At 36.4% G+C, this 23,390-nt stretch overlaps 1 protein-coding gene across 1 annotated transcript in view; it reads right to left on the reverse strand.

Annotated features, from left to right (window-relative positions):
* Positions 1 to 3,273, reverse strand: part of MYPN (myopalladin) — a 143,129-nt gene extending 139,856 nt beyond the window's left edge. The window contains exon 1 of the mRNA XM_006889014.1: positions 3,060 to 3,273. The gene's annotated coding sequence lies outside the window, so the exon portion shown is untranslated. The remainder of the gene's footprint in view (positions 1 to 3,059) is intronic.
* Positions 3,274 to 23,390: the final 20,117 nt, after the last annotated feature.

The following is a 23,390-nucleotide window of genomic DNA, read 5'->3' on the forward strand; positions in this document are numbered from 1 at the left end:
AATATGCAAATACTATGATTAGGTTCATTCCTTCAAATATCAATTTGGAAAAGGAGAAATTACGGGGAAAAAAATACAAATCCCTATCAAGAAACCAAGCAGAGGTGATTATCCAGGAGAGTGGGTGGCAATTGTTTAATTAGGAAAGTTCCTTAAAGGGCAGTGACTTTTATGGAATGAAAATGGTTTTAGATGAAAAGTCAAATATGAGTAGGCAATTTTCTTCTTTTTATCTTAATAAAATTTAGATAAAATAGAGATTTTGCTTGAATGAGAGAAAACTACGAGAGCTATGTTTTCTTACATCCAAGAGAATCAAAAGGAAAGGACTAGCATAAAGGACCCTGATGCTGGACCAAAGATAGTATTTAATCTGAAAGACAGCAAAGGAACTGAAAAAGTTAGAACTGTATGTAGAATGACTAGTGAATAGCAAGTAAAAAACAAAAGAAACACAACTCCAAAATCAACAGGTCCTAACTAAGTCTAAGAGGTAGTTACAAAAATAAGGGCAAGTTTTATTTATTTTTCAAAATTCCATTGTGTATGATGAATGTGTGGCAGAAAGATGGACATTTGCTCCCATGCAATTTACAGCCTCTGAAAAACCACTGAAGGGCCAGATCCAACTCACTAGCATATGACAACAATAGCAAATCTAGTTGTTCAATGGGAAATCCCAAAACAATAAACAGTTGTTGATCCCCGTAACTCAAAGATTAATTTCAGATAAGAAACACACAGAATAAAATTACTATTTACATCCTTCTTTACCCTCTTAACTTTTGTCTCTCCTTCTTCCTCTCTTTAGACAATCAGAAACTTGGTAGCAGGGAGGGGGGGAGTTCTCTAAATTTGGCTTGTATTATTGATAGAATCCGAAAGAAGGGTCCCAAATACACTCTCTGTATCTCAAGATCTAGCACTAATCTAAGCAAGTGGTCAGAAGGCTCTGCTGGGCCTCTCCCAGGACACTGAGTTAGTACATTTTTACTCCAAATGTAGGTCTATGCATCACTACGTATGTACAGCATTGTCAAGGTGACTGTATTTTCTATGTGCTCTAAGAATACTTTTAGGGACTATGGGTAAATATTCACAACAACTACTTCATGTTCACCAAAATATGTCTGCTGAAAAGAAAGAGTTTCATTACTAAAAGCACCATGCTTTCTCATTCAAATTGTTCTCTTTAAGAATATGCACACTGCTCTAGTCTAAAATATTTTGTCAATTGTGAACATCATAGGAATTTAAGAAAATATTTTCCCAAAAAGCCAAGAAGAAAAAAAAAGAGCTTTGTACTTGATTATTCTTTATCTACTTGGAAGAGGGTAGGGTGGTGGGAGAACCATTAAGAAAACCATTTAATTTTTCTATCTCTGTTGTAGGCAATATTACCTGTAATACTTTTGTCAAATCTCAATGTGAATGAAGGAGATGAATTATACTGGGGTTAGTGGTATCATTATTATTATATTACCATTGCAGGTTAGTGAGGTGGATCTTTTACTTCCACCACATCATATAGGAATAAACTGCTGAAAACTTTAATAGTACTAAATTTATACTAATCTTACTTCATTAAAGCACTTTCAAAATTAATATCATTTCTTCAAAACTGATTTTGTAAAACCTCTCTTTGCTGAGCTCCAAAACTCAGATTGGATGAAAATTTATTCAATTTCTTGTGTCCATGAATTAGAAATTTGAATCCTATTAGGCTAAACATGTATCTTTATAAGCACATTGCAATATAAACATAACAAAATTTGTATTATAAATATATGATAGACTAGTATTTTAACATAGTATTGTGAGTTAGTCATTACTATGACATTAGCCATATTCTATAAGTAGAAATAGAAACAAACTTTCAGAATTTGGACAATGTCCAACTGTTTGTTTCATAGTCCATTATTAAGAGATTCTGTAATGTCTACAGTTTTCCTTTATTACATCTCTCTTAATGTCTATGTGTTTCAGATTTTCTGAGATAACCTTAATTTAAAATATTTTGCCCATTGTCAAATCATGTATCAAAATAGCATATCTTAACTTCTATGTTTGGGTGTGTTTTTCCCCCCTAATTACCTAGAAAAGGGTTTCATCTGAACTTAAGAGCTATTATGAAGACGAGGCTATAAAGATATGTCAAGATTTAAATTCAGAGCTTATCTAATTAACTTTGCTATTTTTATGATGAAAATAATTGAATCATACTATTTCAAGAAAGAAAACTGGAGAGTTGTTTCCTTGAAACTGAATGATGTTATTATCATGTTTAAGTATAAAAGTATGTTGATAAGATGTAAAATTTCTTAACACCATTACTGCAATGTTCCATTTTGGAGAATAGAAATAGAGAATAATCTATCTTCTCTTTTTCTTTGTTTATATGGTTTTTGAAATATAAAATAATATATGCATCTACTTGCCGACTGCTAATAGTGCATATACTGGACCAAACATTTGCCACTGACTGTCAAATATCTTCCTGATGTAGCTGAAAATGGAGGGAAGAGAGAGAGAAAGAGAGAGAGAGAGAGAAACAGCAGTGTCCTTTGAGTAAGACTTTCTGCAGCTGTTGTGTACATTAATCCAGGGAGCAGATCTCCCAGCACTAAATATAGCAAGAGTATCCTTTTACATGATAAAAAAATTTAAAATGAAAGTCTTTAACTATGGAGTCATATTATTTTCCATTTAATTTCCTTTAAAAAGGAAATAGACATTCCACACATATTTGCTAGATAAGCACTATTATTTCAAATAAATGAATGCGTGGAAAAACCAATGACCTATGCAAGACTTTCCTGTTGAGATCTTTTCCTTTCAGATCCAAGTAAGGTGTCATCTCTGTGAGTCTCATCAATCTCCTCCAACCTTCGTTACGTGTCAAAAGCTTTATTTTCCCCTTAACTTTGTGTACCATCCTACAAAATTAGAAGTTAGCCTAGGTTTTGCGAAAAGCAACAGTAGAGCAGCTCTCTGAACTGTCCGTTTCCCCATTGTCAGTGTCCTGTCATCAAAACCCACTTGGGAACTTAAATCTGGACATTACCTTTCTTTTTTTAGTTGACCCAGATGAGGATGTCCAACCCAGGCACTCCTCTGCGATGATAATTATCCAAGGAGAACTCTTAGACGGAAGCACAGGAGAAAGAGAAAATTCTTCACGCCCTTGGAAATAGCGAGTAGCCGTCCATAGAGAGAGTGAGGAGTTAACCTTAGCTTCAGTGAAGATGACTGTAAGAAGCTGGGCAACCTGTCACCACCGAAGCTGGAGCATTTGTCAGCTCGCAGGTCCCAAGTTATTTTGAGCTGTATAAACCATGTGCTTGTGAAACATTCCACCTGATTGGACAGGAGAAAACTGAGCAAAGAGATTCCATGGCAGGACAGCACCTAAGGGGGGGTGGTAAACCAATTTTTCCACCTATACAATACCAATTCTAGACAGAGGTCAAGGCGGTTTATTGATTTATGTTGAGAATTAATACATCACACTATATTCTACTTATTTTTTAAAATTGCTTTATTTGTGAAATGTGCCCCAATTCTTCATCTGATGAAAGAAAATAATTTCATTTTAATTAATAAGAAATCTACTTATTTAACCACTGATATAATTTAAGACATGAAAAGCCAGAACAAAGCTGAACTCTTAACAAAGAGTTAGCTGAGAGGGGTTTTTCTTAAAGTGTTTGTCCAAAGGAAAAGCAAAAACAAAGAGGATTAGTTAACATCTAAAGTTGCTGATTAGAGATGTTACAGTCAATGTCAAGCAAAAAATCATAAACGTGAAACAGATCAGGGATAATTAGTTTGAATGAACATTTTCAGGGAGAAAAATATCAGAAATCATTTAAAAGTCAAAACAGCTATGTAACATACCACAATCCCTATTCATGTATTGGTACCTGGTGGGGCATATTTTTGCCAGATGCCTTCTCTCACAAGGATTATCAATCAGTAAGAAAGAATCCTTAACCAAGCTCAAATACCTACTTTGAAAAGTAAAGATTCTAAAATATTAATTTAATATTTTTTTCAGAAATGCATGCATACCTCATGTATTTGCCCTTTGCTTTATTGTGCTTCACAGATATATTTTTCCACTGGTTGAAGTTTGTGGCAACCCTATGTTGAATCATTTTTCCAACACTTTCTGTCTGTGTGTCACATTTTGATACTTGTTTAAATGTTTCAAACTTTAAAAAATGATACTATTACACAATTAATAACTATGTATAGTGTAAACATAACTTATACATGCACTTAAGAAATTTTAAAAATTGTGTCATTCCCTTTATTGCAATATTTGCTTGATTGTGGTTGTGTGGAATTCAACCTACCAAATCTCCAGAGTGCACCTTGCATGAATGGGGGGGGGGGGGAAGGGGTGGGAGTTATCTCCATTGTTTCACACAGATTAAGTGGTGCATTAATTAAGATAATGCTTAATATAGATAATGCAGATTATAGATTAAGTGGTACACTATCAATCTAGATAGAAACCTGGAATTCAAAAGTTCAGACTTAAATACTATGGAAGATGTTTTCAAAGATTCATCTTTATTTTTCAATAACAGGAAATATACCAATTAAGGCGAGCTCTGGTGGTCTAGTGTCAAGAAGGTGCACAACAATCCCAGAGGTGCACAATTTGAATCCACCAGATAATCTACTGGAGAAAGAGGAACAAATCAGATCCGATTTGACAGTACACACACACATAATAATAATAATAATAATAATAATAATAATAATAATAATAATAAAAAATACCAATTTAACTAAATCAATCCATTCTTTGCATGATTTTGTCTCATGTATTCATTCATTCAACAAGTATTTCTTGAATTTCCACTATACTGATAGACTGGATGTAAAGCAGGCACAAAATGGTCAAGAATTCGTAAACTGATGGGATTTAATGAGATTTGGCGACATTAAGGCTATCTATATTATATGTCCAAAAGGCATAAAATATGTTTACTGTGCTCACATCAGGTTTTACTGCACCTTTAGTTACTAGACTTTGTGTCTACATGTATGGAAAAAGAATTTAGGGAAATGAAAATAACACAAGTCGAAAGAATTATTACCAAGGAAGGAAAATGATACGGGAGGAACTAAATTGTCTGGGCCAGTTATTCTCATTACCAATAATAATGCAGACCTTGACTGTGTAGGTTCATTTGTTCTTACCTAATTCTATGCTTATACCAACTTCAGACTGTTTGACTGTGTTTCTGCATTTTTCTACTTAAGCAGATGCCCCAATATACTTTTATTTGAAGAGAAGGCATTCCTTTGAGATCCCATTTATAGCTTAAAACATAATAAAGTCAAGGACTGCCAAGTCTTGGGTGGGGACTTGGGAAGGTCAAACCTGTATCTGATGCCGCTGATAAATGTGTCAAATAAATTGATCTGCCAAAAAGAAATGCTTACACACACTATAAATTAACACATTTTCACTTCCTTGTGATCAAGAACCCTGGTATCCTACTTTTCCACCCTAGTATAGAAAACTTATGTGAGAGGAAACTATAATGAAAGAGAAAAATAAAGCTGATTGGGCAATAGAATTAAGAATCAATATATAAAACTAGATTTGGCTTTAAAATGCAAGGGAAAGTTAGAGAAGAATGTATCCAAAGTTTTTTTTCTTTATTGTGATTTTAATAGAAGTTTACAGAGGGCATGAGATGTCATCCAAAGAAATTTTAAATGGCAGCCATTCCCCCCCCTCCTTTCTATGGTGTCATTTTTATCATAGTGTACAAATTTTTTAGTTTTTCATGAAAACACCAGATGAAAATACTAGCAAATATATATATCTCCCTACAATAAATTCGCAAGACTTATAATTTGGGCTTTAGTTTTTAAAGGTTGTTTCTGCTCAAGCCTTACCTTGTTTCTCAGCAGTTGTAATTACAAACATTACACCACAAACCCATTAGAAGTTCAGATTTTTCCAGTTTGTTACAAAGAACAATCTTGAAAACTTGCCCAATGTAGTTGAAAGCAAACTACATAAGCAACGTGCAAACACAAGGGCACATGTCTTAAGGCTTTCCCATAAAGTAGAGTGACCCATCCAACACATGCTTAGTATGGTTTGAACATAATCCTGTGCTTGCCTTCAGCTGTTTTCTTAATTCAGTCATTCAGCTACAGCAACAATTTACTCACATTGGGATGATCCAAAGGAATGCCAAAGAAACTATAAGATCCATGACAGAGAAAGTCTTCACTATGAGGATAAGAGTGGGAGAATTTTCCCCATGAGTGCATTCATATACATTTTTTTTTGGACTTGCTAATTTTTCTATTTTACTAGATTTTGAACTCTGGAAAAAATTGCTCACAAAAAAAACAAACAATCAAACAACAAACCAAACCACCTTTATTATGTTTTATTTGCACTTGGTAGATTTGTAATGAGGTACCCTCCCCCAGTATCAGATGAAAACACATAAAACTCTATCTTACTTCTAAAGAACAAAGATGTGTACTTTTTTTTTTAACTTTTGATGTTTTTTTGTGGAAAAAAATTCTTACACCAATGACAGATTCTTGATTGACCAAAACAATAGAAAAAAATAGTGGAGTATCAACATTCTCTTGTAAATCTCATAATGGAATATAATTTTTATAATACCATAATGGGATATGCAATTACATTTTTATGAACTCTCACTTGCCTGAGAAAATGAAAAACCCTTAAAAACATTTACAAGATTAACATATATTTGGTTTTAAAAGCCAAAAGCATTTTAAAAATCTGTGTAGAGAACATCTGCTTAAAAACGTTATCCTGAAGACTGAATTTCCAGTTACCTGTCTCAGGAGAAGCACCATCCCTGTATTAATCAACCAGGATCGTCCAAAGCCCAAATCCCACTGTCTTGCTGTGTCTGCCACAAAAGCAGCATAAAGGAAATGCGATACTGCCCAGCCAGAGTAATGAGGGGTATTTACAGGGTTCCAGGGACAGTCATTTAGAACAGATTGCTCTTTCATATCAACTTTAATAACTCAGTCGGCACAATGTTCTTAGCCTACAAGGATGGTGGGGGTGGATAATGACTAAGATGACTAAGGAAATACATTTTCTGGATCTCTCCTTGGACTAGACAAGAAGTATGATAAGAAAGACATGATGATTATAGTGTAAGGAATGCACAAGATACCAACAACTTTATTAAAATAAACATGGAAAAGCAATCAATTATTGCATTATCTGACACTTGCTCCACTAACTAGGGTAATTCGAGTTTTACCTCTTGGTTTCCATTTACACATAATAAAGTTTCCTTTATTTCTGTTTTTTATATGTATTAAAGTCTGCTGTGAGGGAGCTCAGGTGGTTTAGCAATAAGAATCATGCTGCCAACACAAAGGTATGCAGTTCTAATCCACCAGCTGCTGTATGGGAGAAATATGAGTAATCAACTGTCATGTGATTTACTGTCTCTGAAAACTTGCTGAAGGGCCAGCTATGACTCTATGGACACAATAACAACAAAGTCAGCTTTGCTATTAACAAATTATTGAGGAGCAATAATGTTAGTTTGAAGACTAAGGTACACCTGATTCAGGCTATAACCTTTTCAAGCACTTGTTATGTATCTGAGAGCTTGACAATGAATCAAGATAACAGAAGAAGAATTGATGGCTTTGATTTGTAGTGTTGGAGAAGAGCACTGAATATCCCATCAACTAAAGAACAAATAGATATATCTTGGGGAAAGTGCAGTCAAGAATGCTCCTTGGAGGCAAGGATGATGAAGCTTTATCTCACATCTGTTGGGGATATTGCTAGGAGAGGTGGAGGGTCGGTAAAAGAAAAAGATCCTCAATGAGGTGAGTTGTCACAGTGACTGCAGCAATGGTCTCAAGTGTGTCAGAGATCTTGAGAATAGCACAGGATAGACAGGATTCAGATCTGTTGTTTATGGGGTCGTTATGAGTCATACACATAGTTCAGATGTTTCTCAAAAAAATATTATATCCAACAAGGGACTCTGCTTCCAGAATTTTTAAGAAGAGCATCTAGTGACTAACATTAACTTAGTGAAGAAACTCAAAACAATGAGTATCTTGTGTGTACTCCTGAAGGGGATTATAACTTTTCATCACATTACTATGATGATTAAATTGACACACAGAGACACATATATCATTTGGGTAATAAACTGACATTTGTTAGATATGTAGTACCATGCTGAGTTATTCTGGTACATAGTGTTTTATTTCACGTATTTCTTTCAACAGCCTATGCAGAAGACACTACTATAATTCTCAATTTACAGATGAGAACCTAGGGGTTAAAACAGGTTAGAAACTTAACTAAGGTCACATGGAAGAGGTGACTGAGTCAGAACTGAACTAAGGCTAAGTCTGTATAAGGAGTAACACTGCAATTATTTAAATGTTTCCATTTTTAACATTTTTGTGATAAAAGTAAGGTTAAAAAACTGAATATAAAACACAGTCTACCTTTTGGTAAGTGTTCTAAAGGAATGCTACTGAGGATTGTTGTCATTCTCAAGTGCCCTCATGTTGTTCACAACTCATAACTACCCTACCAACAGTGAAAACCTTGCCCTATTCTTGCCATCTTTTACCGTAAGTGCTATAAGTTTCCTTTCTTCCCCCACCCCCTTACTGAAACAAATCCTGAACATCTTTGTTAAGACTGAAAAACAGAAGAGAAAACACAGAAGGAAAATCCAATATTTTTAATTTCTCTTGCAATATTTTAGATGGGACAGGAATTCTGGTGCATTGGGCATGAGTGCTGAAAATAGGGCCCTGGCAGCCAAGCTGAAAGCGTTGGTAGACCTGTTTTGTTTTCTTTTTATTTATGATAGTCACTGTGCTGAGACAATGTAATACCTTTGTTCTTTTGAAACAAAATTTAAGTTCTGTAGTGTTATTTCTCAGCACATCAACATAGCTCAGTTAATTTTTTGTGTGGGTTAGGCATAGGAAAACAACAGTTTGGCTATTCTCTTTTCATAGCCTTGGCACTGAATATCTTAAATGCCAGCATGCCAAGCTCTGGGTGATTCCACTTAGATTCTATTTTGGGGCAGATGAACATCTCAAAAGCTAAAAACAAATCCAAGTAATCCTACCATCCCTAATGATGTGCAGTAAAGGAAATCAGAATTTTTGTATTTTTTATTATTTTTAATGAAAGTTTACAGAGGCTTTGGATTTGCATTTATTCATTGTCACACTTCTCTCTCTGCCCAACCTCTCCCCCAGTTTGCTCTTCTCTTTGAAAAGTAAAAGAAAAATTCTTTCATTGTTATACAATTCTTCCCTCCAAGTCCACTCCACTATGCAGCCTTTGTTCTTGTCTCCTGTCTTGATGATAATACCTAATCATATATCCCTTTTAAACATTTCCCTCCCTCATCTGCTTAAGTGCAGTATATATAATTCGTCCCATCTTTCTCAGTCTTCCCCCAACCCCGATTTCAGTCCTGTTTTTCTACAGTGGCACTATGTAGTGTTTGTCCTTTTGTGACTGAGATATTTAACTCAGCATAATTTCCTCCAGGGTCACCCATTTTGAATAGAATTATTATTTCTGATGAGAGTACATGCTGATGGAAAAGTCTGCACTTTACATTTTCCTTGAAATATAGACAGTTTACGCTTATAAAGATTTATAGCCTCAAATATCGATGGAAGGTGGAATCATTGGATGTGGATAAGTTGGGATAACTTGATGGCAATGGATTTAGATTTTCTATTTTTTGTTATATTATGGGGTGTTTGTTTAGGAAAAGGACTTTAAACCAAACATTACCTACATTATTTCTCATTTATTGCAAAACAGTGTTATTTGCTTGTTACAAGGAAGAAATGAAGGCTTTAAAAAGCTCAATTACTGAGGCATGGTTCAATGGTGATTAATTTTATTATATGAAATACAATGTGAGTGAGGATAGTGTGAAACACAATATATATAAACTTTGCATGCAAACCATTGTAAAATTTAAAAAGAAAATATTTGCCATTAATTAAAAAAAAAAAAAGTTCAACTACTGAAACTGTGAATTACACAGCTATGTGGAATTCAAACCCAGGCATTTCTCGCTTAAAACTTTTCCTTTTCTCAGCTAGGCACAATTGATAACAGTGAATCTAAATTCCAAAATCAATCTCCATAATAGTCTATATGTTTCCTACTGCCAAAGGGGCCCTTTAGAGTAGTGAGAGAAGATCTTCACCCTGAAACCTACAGCGTCCCTTTTCAGCAGGAAGTAGATAATAGAATACACCATCCCCTTTTCCTTATGAATCAGGGTGAAGTCTCTCTCAGGGAGGAGAGATAGGGAATGGCAAAGGACACACATCAGAACTGGCTTCGACAAGCACTGTGGCAATTGGACAATTAAAACAGACATTCGGGGAGGGGGGAAAGAAGAACGAACTGGGGAGGAGGGTAGAGAAAACAGTGCAACAATGAATGAATGAAAACCCAAAATCTCTGTAAATGTTCACTAAAACTAATAAAATTTAATAATAATTAAAAAAAAACCTTTTTCTTTTCTTTCTTTTTTGTTAAATTTACACCCCATTGCTTTTGCATGAAGAATGACTATACTGGTTAGTTGAAAAATCAAAGATCTCCCTAAAAAGAAAGTTTATAATTACACTCATGTCTACTGGTGAGCAAAGAGTTGTTGAAGCTGTGACTGCAGCTGTGGACTTGATACATAACTGATTGACTAAGTCTAGAACTATTTTCACTGGGAAGATTAAATGAAATTAATAGACTATACAAATACTAATACAAATTTCTGAGAAATAGGCAAGATTGTGGAGAAATTGGAACTCTTAGCCACTCCTACTGGGAATTTAAAATGGTACAACCACCATGGAAAGTGATCTGACACTTTCCCAAAAAGTTGGAAATGGAAATACCATTTTGACCCAGAAATTCCACTATTAGGAATATACCCTAAAGAAACCAGAGTCTCAACTGAAACAAAAGGATGCACACCCATGTTTATTGCTGTGTTATTACAATAGTGAAGAGATGAAAGCAGTCCAACTGCCCATCAAAAAACAAATTGATAGAAAAACTGTGGTACGTTCATACAATGGGAAGGATATTACACAGCATTGAAAAACAATGAACTTGTATAAAATACTACACAATATGGGTTAGCCTGGAGGATATTATGCTGAGTGAAATATCTCAGTCACAAAAGGACAAATACTGAATAACACCTCTGTTATAAAATAGGACTGACATGGAAGAGTGGATAGATACTGAACACTGCATTGGAGCAGATGAGGGGAAGAATTGTCTGAAAGGGGTGGATGATTAGGCATTAAGTGTACAACAACAAGAGGTGCATTAAAAAGTGAACTGGGGAAGAGAGAAGGGAAGGAGAAGGGAAATGTGCAACAATGAATGAATGAAAACCTAACTTTTCTGTAAACTTCCATTAAAATAGCAACTTAAATTTTTTGTTAAAAAATCAACAAAATGTCAAAAGCTCCATTAAAAAAAAAACAACCCGACTGAGAAATTACCATCTCATGGAATTTAACATGCAGTTAGTAAATGCTGAATGGAAGCAACTTTTTGTCTAGGAGGGAAGAGTGCAAGGGAAGAATTTGGAAGAAAGTGGAAGAATCATCAAAAAGGAATTTGTATTTTATATCCCTGGAGTTCTGTGACACTGATGTGTCAAATGCGATAATGGTTACTCATGGTGGACAGTGTTTGGTGGAGCTCTCAAATTAAAATAGGCTTGGAAGCAGGAGTGGCATCCACTTTCAAAATAGGTTGCCTCCAGAAACTCAATGAACTTAGAGAAACGATGAAAATTACGTGTGTTTAGGAATTTTGCCCTATCCTGAACAGACCTCACCGTCTCCAACACATCTGACTGCATTGCCACAATCACTGTGTCAATCCATCTTGTTGAGTGTCTTTTTCTCTTGCACTGATCTTTTACCCTTCCAAGCATGATGTCCTTCTCTAAGGACTGATCTCCTCTGACAACATGCCTAAAAAGTATGTGAGACAGAGCTTCACCATTATTGCCTCCCAGAAGCACTCTTGTTTTACTTTCTTCAGAAGAGAACTGTTTTCTTGGCAATTTATGGTATATTCAATATTCTTTTCCAGCAACACAGCTCGAAAGCATTGACTCTGCATCTGTCATCCTTAGTCACTGTCCAGCTTTCAGATGCCTAGCAATTGAGAAGACCAGGGCTTGGATCAGGTGTACCTTAGTCTCTAGACTAACATCATTGCTCTTTAGCACTCTGAAGATGTCTTTGACAGGAGATTTCTGCCAATGTGACTCATTTTTTATTTTTTGGCTAATGATACCAAGGGTGTTGATTGTGGATCCATGGTCTTAGAGACCTTGGCAATTGGCTTTCCTAGCCCCCATTGAGGGAATGGTCTCCAGCTACCTTAACCACAGATACATGGTGTTGCAAATCACCAACAACTATAGGATAAACATAAGAGAGAGCTCTGAAAACCCACCAAAGGCTCAGCTATGAGTTGGTTTTGACCCAACAGTACATAACAAAAGCATTATTATTATATGATTTATGATAATATTTCATTTAGAGCCCTCTTAAGAATTAAGGCAAATAAGGAATAACAGCTAAGTGATTGAATGCCCTCTGTGTCACTAAGTGAGGAATGAAATGTACTTCATTCAGCTGATGTTCCCAACTCCTAAGAAAACAGGTATGGGAAGCCTTTACCTTTAGAAAAATCATGGTTCTTTAATAAATAATCTCATACCTTTGTATCCCCCCACAAAACTGTCTCATTCCAATATTTCCTGTCTGATTTTGCAGAATATTTGCTTGATATCAGGTCTTTGCTTTCTTCCATCTTCACAGAAAATCACAGTGCTTTTTACCACAGTACCCACAGCTGAGTGATAGCTTTGCCCACAATCCTGTTCTCATTTTGGTTATCCTTGCTTAAGTTAAAGCTACAGACTAAGCTTGCTATTTGCTCAGAAATAAAGATTAAACTTAACTACACAGAACATTAAACATCTAGTATTCTCTAATATAGATCAAAGCTTCAACTAGTTGTAACTGATTCCAAGTTGGACTTAGTTCATGAAAAGCAGATAAACCAGAATGAATTACTGAAGCAGTCTGAGCAACCCCAGCTGACCCCAGCCAAGCAGCCACATCAATCAGGCTTTGTTGTTATTTTTTAAAATATAATTGAAAACAATAACCCAAGAGCATGGACTATTATCCCTAACTTATGGAGGTTGAATCTGGAAAAATTATGTGCTATTGTGGTTTTGGTAAATTTGGGGATCTGAAAAGTCTAAGGAAGTACAGCTTGAGATTGTCCAAGGCAGACTATATAATTATCATCATTTTATAGAGGAGGAAACTGAAGATCAGAGAAGAGATTTGTACCAAGCCACACAGAGCTGTTATTTATGCCCATGTCCATATGATGCCAAACCCCAAGCTCTTCTCTACTGCACCACGCCACCTTTCACAGGCATCCACGCTCGTTAGAAAAGAGTTTGGGAATCAATTTAGAAAATATTTGGAAGATGTAGAATAACAAGAAGTAAATTTCTGGTTATATCAGGATTATGTTGATTTAAGAGATAGCCTTCAAGTTATTTCTAAATCCTTAGAAAAATAAATGTCACTTATTCTTCTGGATTATTTCACTATCTGTGACTGTTTAAAGAAACAACTTAAAGGAATTGAAGCAACAGTGACAGTAAACAGTTCTCTGTGTGTCTCTCTTTCAGTAAACTATTAAGTGTAGTGAAATTAGATGTGAAAGACCAGCTGGTAACTGCAGTTTAAGTAGGCATTTATTTAACATTCCACCTTTTTATGTTGTTTATAATCATATATTGTTTATAACACTCCAAACTGAATGGTATAAGTGTGTGTGTGTGTGTGTGTGTGTGTGGTCATAAAACACCACCACCACATTATTATGCTTTAAATAGGTCACTATTATGACCAACATAGCTAAGATGGCTATACTATTAATATAAATCAACACTAAAATACAAATTGCCAAGTTTACATTATCAACTTAGGTTAATAAGAGCCATTTTGGAGAACGTTCAAAACTGGACAAATATACCAATACATGAGTCAAATAACATTTACATAAATGAACAACTAAGATTAGAAGGCAACTAAAAGAAATATTTTTAAAAAGTGGTTATTTTTTCTTTAGACAATAATTACAGCAAATACTATTTTGCTAAATCTTAAGAAAATTAATTGGAACATAGAATATATGTAGCTTGAATCTTGGAAAACTAGAAATTGTGAAAAAATGAAATAGAACGCATGAACATTGACAACTAGGCATTATGGTATACTGTGCAGGGGGTGAAAACAGAAAAGGAATGGAATTGTGTTCATAGTCAAAAAGTCTATTTCAAGTTCTATCCTGAAATACAATCTTGTGAGTGAAAATATATTATCCATAAACATACAAGGAAGACTCATTAATACAACTATTATTCAAATACATGCTGCTACATCTAGACTCAAAGAGGAAGAAATTGAGAATTTTTACCAAATCTTGCAGTCTGAAATTGACCAAACATGTGATCTAGATGCATTAATGAGTTTTTGGCTGCTAGCTGTTACCAGCACGCACTACCAGGCCCCCCTGCCTCATTACTATCACTTGCAAAATTGAAGAAATCAAAGACTTTCTGCTCATGGCCTGGTGAAAGGATGCCAAATTTGTCAAGATCAGGGAAAAAAAGAATCATGTGAAGTATAAGTTTTGTTGCAACAGGTACCTTTATACCCTGGTCATCATAGACAAAGAAAAAGCAGAGAAACTGAAGCAGACCCTGCTCCCAGGCTTGGCAGTAAAGAAGTGAAATGAATCAATATGCTGATATGAACTGTAATAAAATTTTTTAAAACAAACAAAAAAGATGCATTAATGATAATTGGTGACTGGAATACAAAAGTGAAAAACAGTGAAGAAGTGAACAAGTAGTTGAAAAATATGGACTTGGTGATAGAAATAAGGCTGGAAATAGAATAATCTAATTTTATATTTTCAATGATTTATTAATTGCCAATACCTTTTTTAAAAAAACACAGATGGCGACTTTACACATGGGCCTCACCTGATGGGCTGTATAGGAATCAGACTGACTATATCTGCAGAAAAAAAAATCATTGGAGAAGCTCAATATCAGCGGTCAAAACTAGGCTGGGGAGGACTGTGGGTCAGTCCATCAATTATTCCTGTGTAAGTTCAAATTGAGTCAAAAAAAGGAGTAAGTCCACAAGAACCTAGATATATTTTTTAATCTATTCCATCTGAATTTTCAAAATAATCTTAAAAATAGGTTTGAGGCATTGAACACCAATGATTGAAGACCAAATGAGTTGTGAGATGATATGAAGGATATCATCCATGAAAAAAAGCAAAAGCTCATTTCAAAGAGAGAGGAGAAAGAAAAAACTGAAATGGGTGTCAGAAAAGACTCTAAAATAATTTCACTAGAGCATCAAGAAGCCAAAACAAAGGGGAAATATGCCAAAATAAAAGAGTTGAACAGGTTTTAAAGGGCAGCTTGAGAAGACAAAGGAAAGTATTATAAAGGAATGTGCAGAAAGCTGGAATTGAAAAATAAAAAAGGAAGAACTTGCTCTGCATTTTTCAAGCTGAGAGAACTGAAAAACAAATTTACGCCTCAAATTATAATATTGAAAGATGCTATATATCATGCTTGGAAGGGTTGAGTTGTTGACAGCGCAGTAGAGGAAGACCTGGATAAGATGGATTGACACAATCACACTGGTCGATGGGAATTGGATGGGTATTGGAGTCAGTAAGACTGTCTTAGGATAAGGCAGGCTTCAGAACTATTGTAATTAGGGGCACTGTGAGTTGCAGCAACTTGACAGTACATAACAACAACATGGGCAATATATTGAATGACCCTGAAAGCATCAAAAGAAGATGGAGGGAATACACAGAATCACTGTACCAAAAAGAATTTACTAACACTAAACAATTTCAGGAAGTAACATATGAGCAGGAGCCAATGGTAACAAAGGAAGAAGTTCAAGTTTTGAAGGCATTGGCAAAAAAATAAGTTCCCAGGAATCGATGGGATACCAATTGATTTGTTTCAATAACAGATCCAGCCCTAGACGTGTTTACCAGTCTATGCCAGGAAATTTGGAGGACAGCTGTCTGGCCAATGGATTGGAAGAGATCCATATTTGTTCCCATTCCCAAGATTGATCCATGTGCAAACACTCTGGAAGGCAGTGTGGCGCTTTCTCAAAAAGTTGGAAACAGAAATACCATTTGACCCAGCAATTCCTCTACTGGGAATAGACCCTAAAGAAATCATAACTGCCATCCAAGCAGATATATGCACACCCATGTTCATTGTGGCTTTGTTCACAATAGCAAAAAGTTGGAAACAACCCAAGTGCCCATCAACAAATGAATGGATAGAGAAGCTGTGGTATATTCACACGATGGAATACTATGCTGCATTGAAAAACTCATTAAAGAAACTCATTTAATATTATACAAAATGGGTGGCCCTGAAGGATACTGTGTGAAATATCTCGGTCACAAAGGGATAAATACTGCATAATGCCACTGTTCTAAAACAGAACTGACATTGGGGTTGGGGGGAACCTGAGAAAAGAGGGGATAAATAATGTATTCTGCACGGAAACAGATGAGGGAGAGAGAGAATTGTTTAAAAGGAATATATGATTAGGTATTATTTTCATGACAAGAGTCCAGAGTGAGAGCTTCATGGGGGAGTGAACGGGGGGGGTGGGGGGGGTGTATAGTAATGAAAGTTTTGGGGTGTTTCTTTTTTTTACTTTTCAAAGAAAAACCTGGGGGGAGGAAAATGTGCAACAATGAATGAATGGAAATCCAAAGTCTCTATAAAGTTTCATTAACATTTCAATAACTATAAAAAAAAAAGAGTTGCAAAGGACAGAATGAAGGCATTTTTGGGAGGTGATGCAGATTTCTGTATCTTGATTGTTGTGATGGTTAAATACAACTGTTACAAATCTCTACATAAGTAAGAATGAGTATTATATATTACATAAATTGCCTGGTGGCACTGTGAATATACTAATTGAAAGGGCAGTATTTGAAACTCATCAGCTATTTTTAAAGGCTCTCTGCTGGTGTAATATATAGTGTGTTATGCTACTAACAAAGGCCAAGTGTTTCCAATGGTTTGATTTTACCTGTGGCTCTTACAGGAGAAACAAGAGCAAGTTTCTCTTATTAAAATTTAAAATCTTGGAAATGTGAGTGAGGGAGGGTCACCATGAATTGAAATGAACCTGGTAGTTTTGAGTTTTGAGCTACCGTGTGGAAGAAAGATACAGCAGTTTGCTAACACAGCAGTTCACTAACACAAAAACGGTAGTCTTAGAAAAACTTGAAAGGGATGAAGTATAAAGGGTGTGATTATATTGTGGGTATTCTAACTAACATTATAAAACAAAATGCATATGAATGCTTGAATGGAAAAAAAAAGAATGATGATCCAACAGAATGTGGAAACTATTGAACAATATTATTAATGTCACATGCAAGCAAAATACTGCGGAAGATCATTCAAAAATGGTAACTAGAATAGTAGACAGAGAACTGCCAGAAATTAGACGAGGCCGTGGCACCAGGGATATCATTGATATCAGATAGATCCTGGTTAAAGGTAAAGAATTACAGAAGAATGTCTAGTTATGCTTTATTGACTATGCAAAGGCATTTGATTGTGTGAATCCTAACAAGTTATGTCTAACATTGAGAAGAATGGGAATCCCAGATCACTTTATTGTGCTCATGTGAAACTATATCTAGACCAGGAGGCTATTGTGTGAACGGAGTAAGGTAACACGGCCTGCTTTAAAATTAAGAAGGGAGTGTGTCAGGGTTGTATTCTCTATATATAGAAACTGTATGCTGAACAAATCATTCAAGAAGCTGGATTCTATGAGGAGAAATGTGGCATCAAGATTGGAGAGAGAAAAACTCATCAATAACCTGTATAATGCAGATGACACAACCTTGCTTCCTGAAAGTGAAGACAACTTGAAGCACTTGTTGCAGATCAAGGAATGCAGCCTTCAATATAGATTACATCTCAATGTCAAGAAAACAAAGATTCTTACCACTGGACTGATAGGCAACATCATGATAGACAAAGAAAATATTGAAAATATTGACAAAGAAAATATTGAAGCTGTTAGGGGAGCTCTGGCGGCCTAGCGGCAAGGAGCTGCAACTACAATCCCAGAGGCAAATGGTTCGAATCCACCAGATGCTCTGCCGGGGAAGGAGGGACAATCTCCTCCTTTACTAGTCAGATCTGTCTGATTTGACGGTACACACACACACACAAAAATAATAAAATAAAAAAATTTTTAAAAAGAAAATATTGAAGCTGTCAATAACTTCATCTTACTTGGATCCACAATTAACACTCTTGTTACCAGCAGTCAGAAAATAAGAAGATGTATTGCACTGCACTGGGAAAGTCTGTAGTTAGGGATCTCTCCAAGTTATTGAGATGTAATGATGTCAGTTTGAGGACTGAGGTGCATCTGGTTCAGGCCATAGTCTTTCTGATCTCTTGCTATGCATCTGAGATCTAGACAATGAATAAGGATGACAGAAGAATTGATGCCTTTGTGCTGTGGTATTGGGGAAAAGCACTGAATATCCCATAGACAGTCAAAAGAACAAAAAAAAAAAATACGTCTTGGTAGGGTGCAACCAGAGTGCTCTTTGGAGGCAAGGATGATGAGGCTTTGCCTCACATACTTTGGTTATGTTGCTAAGAGAGGTTATTTCTTGGAGAGTGATATGATTCTTGGAAGAGTGGAAGGTCTGCGAAGGGAAGGAAGATCCTCAACCAGGTGGATTGACACGGTGACTGTCGTAATGGGATCTAATGTGTCAGGAAGTGTAAGAATGGTATAGGATAGGACAGGGCTCAGATTTATTGTTGTAAGGATTGTGATGAGTCATACTCAACAGCACCTAACAACAATGACAAAAAAATTTATTTGTGAGAATTATGTTGATTTGTTTTGTTCCTTGAAACAGGTCTACTAGCTGCATTACTTTTATTTAGCTGCATTAAGTTTATATTAAAGGTTACCCCAACATACTATAAATCTCTTCCTTGGCTATTAAGGTATACTGTTGCTGTTGTGTACTCACAAGTCAAAACTGACTCATATCTGACCCACTAGTGGATTATCAGAGGCCATTAATCACAAGAGATGAGATTGTCCATCCATCTCCCATGGGACAGCCGCTGGAGTCGAACCACATGCCTTCAGGATTGCAATGCAGTTACGTGCCACCAGACCACCAGAGCTCCAATAATTAATATATGATAATATCATTTAAAAAAATCTGCTTTAGAATGGTTCAAAATCAGGAAGGGTGTCTACCAGGGATGTAATCTGTCTCCATACCTTTTCAATCCATATGCAGAAAAGATCATCCGGGATGCTGGGCTGTATGAGGAGGAATGTGGCATCAGGATTGGAGGAAGATGCATCAACAACCTGCATTATGCAGATGACACAACCCTGCTTGCTGAAACTGAGGAGGACCTGAAGTGCTTGCTGCAGAAGGTCAAGGACTACAGCCTCAAATATGGATTGAGGCTCAATGTCAAGAGGACAAAGATTCTCACTACTGGGCCAATTGGCAGCATCATTATGGATAGTGAAGATACTGAGATTGTTAACACTTTTCATTTACTTGGCTCCACAATCAACACTCTTGGTACCAGTAGCCAGGAAATAAAAGATGAATTTCACTGGGAAAATCAGCTGTCAAGGACCTCTCCAGAGAAGTGAAGAGTAACAATGTCAATCTGGAGACTAAGGCGTGCCTGATCCAGGCTATAGTCTTCGCAATTGTATGCTTGCTATGCGTCAGAGAGCTGGACAATGACTAGGGATGATAGAGAATTGATGCCTTTGAGCTGTGGTGCTGGAGTAGAGTGTTGAATATACCAGGGACTACTAGGAGAAAAAGCAGGTTCATCCTGGAGAGAGGCTACTCCTTGGATGCAAGGATTCTGAAGCTTCATCTGACATACTTTGGACATGTTACAAGGAGGGACCAGTCCCTGGAGAGGAATGTCATGCTTGGGAGGGTGGAGAGACAGTGCAAGAGAGGAAGACCCTCAATGAGATGGATCAATTCAGTAACTGGGGTAATGGGGGTAGGTGTGTCAGGGACAATAAAGTTGACACAGGATAAAGCAGGGTTTAGGGCTCTTGCACATAGGGTCACAAGAGACTCGACAGCACATGACAACAACAGTAACAACAACAGATAGAATCTAATTACTGCACAAAGCGGGGGAATGACAAGTAGACTGCCTATTAGATACTTTTTCATTGGTTTGTATTGGAATAGCATGACTGAAAGGGCTTGATTTGATGTTATTTTCCCCTATTAGTTTAGAAGGCATAGCACAAAATGTTTATAAACTTAGTTAATGTTTAGCTCAAACAACAAAAAATAAATGAGTGTAAAAGCAGGCTCTAAGTTCAGAACAATGACGCACACGAATCAAGTTTAAGGACTGCCTCTTTCAGAAATAAATAAGAAAAATTAGTACAAGAAGATAGGCAATTTGACGTCTAGGACATTCACATAGTCCCTGTTTAGTCTGAAAAAGAAGTTTTAAAATTATCAATTGCATAGAAAGATAGTAAAAAAAGAAAGTAGCTAAAAGCTATAACTAGGCAGACTGTAATTGGGTGTAGAGGTGCAGCTCAGCCCACCACTTACTACCTGAAAGGTTAAGGAAAGTTACTTAATCTGTATGTGGCTCAGTTTCCTCAGAGTCAAAGGTACCTTACAATGAAACAGGTTCATAATAGCTGAGCCACCAGGAAGAGTTCAGAGACTGTAAATTACAGAGGAAGAGTCTTTCCATCTTTCTCCCATGGAGCCACTGGTGAATTCAAACTGTGTGCCTTTGGGTTGCCAGCACAGTGCCTTAGCACTAAACTACAAGAGCACCTGTCCTGATTTCGAAAAAAAGAGAAAAATTATAATACCTACCTTGTAGAATTGTGGTGACGACTGAGTTAATACTCTTAAAACAATACCTGCCTCTTAGTAAGTAGTCCAAAAATGGCCACCACCATTACTATCTTTTATATACATGTATAAATTTTAGATGTCTTTTAAATTCTGAATTTGTGAAGCCACAAGGAGCTGAAGTAAGTAGACACTCTTGTGCTGAGCTGTAAACTCTAAGAAAAGGCCAAAGGCTGAATGGGCCACCTAGACTGATGACTCAGGCAAAGCAGCAGTTCAGATTTCCAGACTGAATCAGTCCTTGGCTTCCCGCCTGAGGCCGACAAGAAGAATGCCAATTAGTGCCTAGAGTGATGAGGAGGTTTTGTAACATGGGGTGCTGTTCATTAAAGGCACGAATCAGATCACTAACATCCCATATAGAACACCAATAGTGATCAACCAAGTTCAGATTCAAACCAATGACAGAAAAGTAAAATGCTTCATATCTAGTTACCAGGCTCCTGAACCATCTGCTTCTGAATTCTAAATTTTCAACTCACTGGTGCCAAGGGGCTAAACATAGCTACAGGATTTAAATTATAATCTGATCTGACAACCCAACTATCAAACAATCCTTCTTTAGCCAAATAAGTAGAGTGGTGACAAATATCAGAGCAGTATATCTCCTCTATGGTCTGTGCTTTATGACAAGAAAATAATAATTGAGTGGCCTGGTAAATATCTTACTTGTCATCTTAGCTAAAAAAAGATGCCAGTATAGGTTTGGCACTTAATTTATGTTAGCTATTGTTAAGATTAAGTGATTTAGAAAAAGCTAGGCAATTTTGGAATATTTTAATCTTTCCATGATTCTAAATTGTTTAACTCACTAACATTGGATGCATAAAAATACCACATGAAATATATGAAAACTAATTTGGATTTACTGAATAAATGTTGATATGCTGATGAAAAGAGAGCTCTGGTGGCTTAGTGGTAAGGAGTTGCACTGCCAACCCAAACACACAATGTTCAAATCCAACAGCTCCTCCATAGGAGAAAGACGAGCAATCTCCTTCCATGTAATTTACTGCCTCTGAGAATCCACTGGTCAGCTATGATTTAGTTCCACCTTGCTTCTCACATGCTTAGTGCATGTTGCTAGGAGAGGTTGTTCCTTGGGGAGGGACATCAAGCTTGTGAAGGTGGAGGGACAGTGAAGGAGAGGAAGACTCTCAACCAGGTGGGCTGACACAGTGACTGCAGCAATGGGTTCAAGTGTGTCAGAGATTGTGAGGATGGCACAGGATAGGACAGGGTACAGATAAAGTGTTCATGGAGTTGTTATGAGGCATACTTGACTTGGTGTCACCTAACAGTAAGTACTAAAAGGCGTTCAAGTGACTTAGTGGCAAAGGAATTACACTATCAATCCAAAGGCAAGTAGTTTGAATCCACCAACTTTTCTGAAGGATGAAGATGGGCAAGTGCTTCCTGTGAAATTTACAGCCTCTAGAAACCCCCTGGAGAATCAGCTGAATCAGCTCTCACTTGACAGCAATGAGTTTGAGTTTTAAGTGTTAACACTATGTTTTATTAATTTTTATTAGCTAATTTTCAACAGAATCTTGTCAGAGGATCTGCTGCAATATTCATGTTTTGCAGATAAACTGACATGTAGAAAAAAATAACTTGCTAGATTTGAATGGAAACTTAATCCTAATGAGAAAAAAAGAAAAAGTTATTATTTGCATGATCATCCATTTTCTGAGTTCTTCAAGTTTTGGTAAATTGTGTCCCTTTACATGGGAAGATATGATTTAAGCATTGTTGTTGTTGTTGTTGTTGTTATGTGCCGTCAAGTCGTTTGCGACTCATAGGGACCCTATGCACAACAGCCCTAAACCCTGCTCTATCCTGCGCCAACCGCACTGCCTCTGACACGCCCATCCCAATTACCCCAGTCACTGAATCAATCCATCTCATAGAGGGTCTTCCCCTCCTGCGCTGTCCCTCCACCCTCCCAAGCATGATGTCCCTCTCCAAGGACCCATCCCTCCTGGCAACATGTCCAAAGTATTGTTACATTATCAATTAACATCCAATTAACATGTGTATATCATCTTTTATCCATCTCTGAATCAAACTCACATAAAAATACTAAGCTTCTTAGCATAATTCTGATCTATTTCTGATAATAGAATAACAATTCTGTTTTGTAAGCTGATCTGTAGCAAAGTTATTTTTATAAACATTTTAAAATATTTTAATAGAAAGCATAAAAATA

This window comes from Elephantulus edwardii, unplaced genomic scaffold (genome assembly GCF_000299155.1).
Source record: "Elephantulus edwardii isolate Elephantulus edwardi_28Jun2011 unplaced genomic scaffold, EleEdw1.0 scaffold00074, whole genome shotgun sequence".
NCBI classification, from domain to species: Eukaryota; Metazoa; Chordata; class Mammalia; order Macroscelidea; family Macroscelididae; genus Elephantulus; species Elephantulus edwardii.